Here is a 7,235-nt window from a genome sequence, read left to right on the forward strand (position 1 = left end):
AATTCCACACATTACTTTTAAAACTGTCCTCCTTGTTTGCACTTCTTTCTGAATTTTCTTCTCTTCATTAAGAAATGTATCTATGATCCTTTTTTTTTTATTGTTGGCAAGGCAATGGGGTGCAGTGACTTGCCTAGGGTCACACAGCTAAGTAAGTGTCAAGTGTCTGAGGTCACATTTGAACTCAGGTCTTCCTGAATCCAGGGCCAGTGCTCTATCCACTGCGCCATCTAGCTGCCCCAGATCCTCTTTTTTTTTTTTCCATAAATAAATCAATGGAGTATTTGTTAAACATTGGCTCTGTGCAAAGCATAGTGGTAAGCCTTGGGGGTACAAGTAGAAAAGTAATACAGAGCATTTCCACCCCCATGCCACTGTTCTGATTGGATGGCTCCTCCTACGACCTCCACTTGTAACCATTAATAACATAAGCCTTAGAAACCGTCTGGTACTGGCTAAGACTTAGAGTGGTGGATCAGTGGAATGGATTAGGGACAAATTACATGATAGTAAATGACCATAGTAATCCAGTATGTGATAAACCCAAAGATCCAAGCTTTTGGAACAAAACTCAGTATTTGACAAAAACTGCTGGGGATAAAAATTGGAAAACAATATGGCAGAAACTAGGTATAGATATAGACCAACATCTCACACCATGTAACAGGATAAGGTAAAAATGGGTACATGATTTTTACATAAAAGGTGACACTATAAGCAAATAAGGAGAGCATGGAATAGTTTATTCGTCAGATTTATGGATAAGGGAAGAATTTAGGACCAAAGAAAATACAGAGAGCATTACAAAATGTAAAATAGTTAATTTTGGTTATAGAAAATTGAAAAGGTTTTTTTTTTCATAAATAAAACCATTGCAACCAAAATTAAAAGGAAAGCAGAAAACTGGCAGCAGGAGAATTTGCAACAAATATCCCAGATAAAGGCCTCATTTCTCAAATATGTAAAGAACTAAGTCATAAACTAAGGATAAAAACACAAGTCATTCCCCAATTGATAAATAGTCAAAGGATATAAACAGTCAGTCTTCAGACAAAGAAATCAAACTATGAAAAAATGCTCTAAATCACCATTGATCAGAAAAATGTAAATTAAAACAACTCTGAGATACTACTTCACACCTATCAGAGTGGCTAATATGACAAAAAAGGGAAAATGTTAGATATTAGAGAGGATGTGGGAAAACTGGGACACTAATGTATTGTTGATAGAGTTGTGAACAGATCCAACCATTCTGGAGAGCGATTTGGAACTATACCCAAAGGACTATAAAACTGTGTATACTCTTTGATCCAGCTATACCACTGCTAGGTCTATATCCCAGAAACATAAAAAGGAAAAAAGATCTACTTGTACAAAAATATTCATAGCAGCTCTTTTTGTGGTAGCAAAGAATGAGAAATTGAGGGGATGCCTATCAATTGGGGAATGACTAAACAAGCTGTGGTATATGATTGTGAATATTATTGTGCTATAAGGAATGATGAGCAGGGTGATTTCAGAAAAACCTGGAAAGACTTGCATGAACTGATGCAAAATGAAGTGAACAGAACCAGGACAATGCTGTACACAGTGATAGCAATATTGTACAATGCATTGTAAACGACTTAGCTCTTCTCAGCAATCCCCTGATCCGAGAAGATCCCAAAAGACCAGTGATGAAGCCAACCATCCAGCTCCAGAGAAAGAACTGATGTTAACTGAATACAGACTAAAGCAGGCTATTTTTCACTTTCTTTCTTTCATTCTTTTCATTTTATTTGAGTCTTCTTGTACAAAATGACTAATATGGAAATGTTTTTCATGATTGCACATGTATAACCTATATCTGATTGCTTACCATCTCAGGAAGGGGGCAGGGGAAGGAGGGAGGGAGGGAGAGAACATGAAACTCAAAACAAATGTTTAAAAATTGTTTCAACATGTAACTGAGGGAAAATAAAATGTATGTATTTTTCAAACATAAGCCTTAGAGTGAGTGTGCTCCGGCACCCTCTCTTACATCTCCCCTAACCTTTTGGGGTTCCCACTGTCTCCTCCAGGACCTTGGTCTAGGGGGCTGTAGCCCTAAGACTTGGCTCAGAGCAACAGTCCAAGCTCACATCCAAGGGTAGTATCTTTGCCAGATAAGTCTTTGTCTCTGCCATTCTTGGGCTGGAACCCTAATAATCACTCCCAAAGATGGCTCTTTGTTCCTTAGGGTATTGAGTCTGTGATGACTGCAAAACCTGACCTAGATTCAGACTCTGAGATTCCTCTGCCTCAGTCTCTCAACCTTTCAAAACTCCTAGGGTGGGATGCCAATCCCTCCACCTCAAACAGAAAATCACCACCACCACCAAAGGTCAAAAATTTGAGTCTATTTTTTAGAGTCATTGAGATCTCCCTGAGAACCCCTAAGGACTACTGAGGCAAAAGAGGAGGTAGCTGGTGGCAACAGGCCTTTTGAATGCCCCCCAAACCAATCATATGGCCTCCATCTCACCAAGTAAAGGAAGCCAGCCACAGAATGTCTATGCATGCTCCAATGTGTCTCTACTAAGCTCATTATCATAACTGTCCCAGAAGATCCTCCACATGGAGGGGTTGCATCAACTGAACAAGCTAGTATGTGCCAGACCCCCATTATGCGGCTAGGGGATGCCATAGTGCCTAGAGTCAGGAAGACCTGAGTTCAAATCCAGCTTCAGACACTTATTAGACTTGTGACTCTGGGCAAGCCACTTAGCTTCTGTCTGCCTCTGTTTCCTCATCTATAAAACAGAGATAATAGCACCTGCCTCCCAGGGTACTTGTAAAGATAAAATGAGATGAAATTTGTAAAGCACTTAGCACAGTGCCTGGCACATAGTAGGCACTCTAGAAACGCTGGCTGTCATCACATCTTCATCACCATTACTGTTATTTCAGTCATTCCCTGATTGTCTAGGAAGTGACGGAGTCCCAAGTAAATCCTAGTTCTTTACTTTTCTCCCACCCCCTGCCACACTTTTGCATTAGGAAGTTTGTTTTATTTGTGACTATTACCCCTCCAGTGCCGTCCTCTCTCGTAACTTCCCCCCTCCCCTCCCCCACCATTCCCACTTATTTCCTATTGAGTTTGGTGCATTTCTACAGCAAACTCGTGTGTGTGTCTGTGTGTGTGTGTGTATACGTGTGTGAACTCTCCTTTGAGGGTCCTTTTCTACCATCTGCTGCTCACTCCCTCCTAGCTTCCTCCCTGTTTGTATTCTCTTCTATCACATATCCCATTGATGAGAAATGGTGACTTTCACCCACTTCTTCCTCCTCTCTATTCTTGTCTACTCCTTTTACTCTCCCTTCTTTCCCCTTTTCAAACCCTCAATAGAAGTAATCCATTTCTAGGTCCCCCCTTTTCCTACTTAACTCCCTCAATACCCTTTAATATTCTCAATATCTACCTCAGGACCTTTAAGGTTTTGATGTTAGCACCACATCATTATACAGCTCCTTCCAACTGCTCAACTAAATTTACTTTTCTAGGTTTCTCTAGACATGTTTGCACTTCAGAGTTCCTGCCCAACTATGGTCTTTTCACTGGATGTGGCTGCAAGTCCACTATTCCATAAAAGATTCACTTTTTTTTCACCTTTAAGATTAAACTTAGCTTTTCAGGATGAGTTCTTCTTGGTTTCTAGTTTTCTTCTACTTTTTGGAATATTATATTTCAGCATGTCTTTGTATTTATGGTAAAAGTTGCCAGGTCTTGAATCATTTTGACTGTAGTTCTTTGGTATATGAACAATTTCTTTCTGAATTTTTGCAGTCTTTTTCCTTTGATGTAAGGACTTTTGGATTTGGGTTACAACATTCCTGGGACTTTTGCTTTTGGTGGATTCTTTCTATCTATAATATGCCTTTTTTTTTTTAATAGATGAGAACTAATAGATCAAACAAGCAGTTTTAATTTATAAATTGATTTGTTTATGACCTGTTATAGACTCTCCTTGACCTGTTTTCCAAATTAGTTGTTTTTTATAACAGATATCTTACATTTTCTTCTATTTTTAAAATCTTTTGATTTTGATATAATCTGTTTCCTGGAGTCATTGATTTCTGTTGGGTCTATTCTAGTTTTTGTTTCTTTCATTTCAGCCTATTTCTTGGGTCAGATTTTCTACCTTCTGTTCTAAGCTATTTTTTCTTTCAATTCTTTCTCTGAACACTCTAACTTCATTTTGTACTTCATTTTATTTCCTCTCAGTATTCATATCAGCATTGTAAAAATCCATTTTTACTTTTTGAGTCTCTGCTTGCAGTTGTTATGAAGTCACCCCTTTTGGGGTGGATGTCTAGATGTAAAATACTTTTTTAAAAAGTTTTAATTTATTTATTTTTAGTTTTCAACAATCACTTCCTATTTGTTTCGTTGTTTTTTTTTTTGTTGTTTTTTTCAGTGAGGCAATTGGGGTTAAGGGACTTGTCCAGAGTCACACAACTAGTGAGTGTTATGTGTATGACGTCAGATTTGAACTCAGGTCCTCCTGACTCCAGGGCTGGTGCTTTATCCACCGTGCCACCTAGCTGCCCCCTATAAACTTTTAGTTTTAAATTTTCTCCCCCTACGTCCCCACCTCCCTCCCCAAGACAGCATAGAATCAAATATAGGCTCTACATATACATTCCTATTAAACATATTTTCACATTAGTCATGTTGTAAAGAAGAATTAGAACCAATAGGAGGAACCACAGGAAAGAAGAAACAACAAAACAGAAGGAAAAAAAAGGGCAAATAGTAAGTTTCGATCTGCATTCAAACTCCATAGTTCTTTCTCTGGATGTGGATAGCATTTTCCATCATGAGGCCTTTGAAGACGTCTTAGATCCTTGTATTGCTAAGAAGGGCTAAGTCTATCAAAGTCAGTCATTGCACAACGTGGCTGTTGCTGTGTACAACGTTCTCCTGGTTCTGCCCTCTTCACTCAGCATCCATCCATACAAGTCTTTCCAGGTGATCCAGGTGATTTAAAAAATATATATATATTGGTCAGTGTTTTGTTTGCTTCTCCTTTCTCTGGTGTTAATTCCTGGGTGGGGCTTTTGTCCAGGGCCAGGCTCCATCCCCTGCTGGGCTTTTTTTTGGGGGGGGTGCTCAACCTTAGATGGTTCCCAGGTTCCTGGGCTGACCTTCTATCTCCTGGATCTTCAGGGCCTTCTCTGACATCCCAGCACAGTGTTAGGAATCTCAGAGCCCCCAGCTTGAGATGTCCCCATCTGAATGCTACAGCACCATGCTGGCTGCTGCCTCCTCCTGATTCCCTGGGCTTCCAAAGTCCTTACTCTTGGACTTTCTTTGGGGAGTCTTCTGTCCTTGCTGCCCTCAAACGCAAAACTTCACAGGCTACATGTGTTTCTGAACTATCTCTCATTACATTGGGAAGATACCCAGAGGCTGCTGGCTCGGAGGATAGAGTGCCAGGCCTGGAATCAGAAAGAACTGCATGCTAGCTGGGTAACCATGGATAAGTCACTTCTGTCTGTCTCAGTTTCCTCAGCTACAAAATGGAGATACCATCGCAGCTCCCAGGGTGGTTGTGAGGATCAAATGAGATATTTATAAAGCACTTAGCACAGTGTCTGGCACATAGTAGGCACTTTACGGGTGCTTATTCACTTCTCTCCCCAACACTGGCATTGACTCAGTGTGGTGTCTGGCACATAGTAGGCATGTCATAGGTCTTTATATTGCCTTCCCTACTCAACATTGGCATTGACTCAGTGTGGTGTCTGGCACATAGCAGGCAGCCATTTTACCCAGAGCCAACTTTCTCTAGCATCTGCTTCCACAAGAAACTGTCAGATTCTTTTGCTGAAACCCTGGCAGAATGAATCTCCAGCATCTTCCTGCTGTGCTACCAGTCTGGTAAGCTTGTCGCAAAGGAAATGTGGTTCCTCTGGCAGGACCTGTTCTTGCTGAAGCCTGCTGCTGCCGCCTGCCTCCCTATCAGTCACCTCTGCCCTTTCCAAATGTCACAAACCAGCCCTTTCCTGACATCCTAGAACAGCACTGGGGAGTGGGTCTTTTCTGCCAGCAATTCTGCTCAGGTTGTCCGTAATCTACCCTAATTGCGCTGCTGCGTAGCTGTTCTGCAAGGACATCCCAGCTCCTGCCACTCAGTGCTCCCTGCCCCTTCCCACCCTGCACCTTCATCTCCCCTTCTGTGTCTCATCTGCCCCTGTGGCCCTGAGCTCCAGCTGCCCAGCCAGAGGCTGAGAGGGTGTGAGGTGTCCTGAGTGGGGCTCCAGGAAAAGTCCCCAATACCCTCCCTCCCCTCACTTAGCCCTAGGCCCCAGTTTTCCTGGATTCTCTGGGTGGGAGGAGACTCAACCCAGTGCCTGCAGGATCCACCCAATGGAGGTTGGCAAGATGCAGATGGTGCCAGGAGGGCCTGCTGGTGCCAGGCTGTGGTTCTCCCAGAGAGCTACAGCTCCGTACAAACTTGTCTCCAAGACTTTTTTCCACCAGAAATACAAAGTCTCTGATGGAAGCAACTGGTTGGATCAGCAAGAAAGGGGAAGGCAAAGGGCGTTGCCCCAGCAGCTGGATCCACCTGGTCCCACCCCGGTACCCCACAGTCCAAGCAGCGAGAGACACCTGGATCTCAGGCTGGGGGCAGCCCTGGAGAGGAGCTGAAGGACCTTGATTCTCTCCGCCCCAAGGATGGACAAAGAGATGAGCAGATTTCGCAAGATGGACAATGTAGGTCCCTGCCTCCTCCAACCTGCTGCTGATTTCCCCCCCCCCTTACTAATCCCATCTTTTCCCCCTTTCTACTCTAGCTTAAGGTGAGGGGGTATATCAGAGCTGGGGGTGGGGCAGGTCATCTCTCAGGCCAGGGAGGGTCAGTCTGTGCCCAGGGTCATTGGCAGAGAGCCTGGCTGTAGGACCACAGGTTCAGGAGGGGAGTGACTGACAGAGATGGGGTGTTTTCCATAGTGGAAGGTGCTCTCTGAAGGTCTCATTGTCTAGCTAGACAGCCACGCAAGCCAAGGCCACCCCAGGAGTGCCTGAGCTGCGTCTGGAAGAGTCTCTGGTGATGAGGAGGGAAGAATGAAAAGGCCATCCAGGCCTGCAGGGACACCTGTGGGACCAGAAGTCAGGGAGCCTGCTATGGAGGGCCATTTTCCCTTGTCTTTGAGTCTCATTTTTCTCATCTTGCACTGGGGCAGTTGCTCACTGAGGTTCTTTCCAGCTT

This window comes from Vombatus ursinus, unplaced genomic scaffold (assembly GCF_900497805.2).
Source record: "Vombatus ursinus unplaced genomic scaffold, bare-nosed wombat genome assembly UNPS02014176.1, whole genome shotgun sequence".
NCBI lineage: Eukaryota > Metazoa > Chordata > Mammalia > Diprotodontia > Vombatidae > Vombatus > Vombatus ursinus.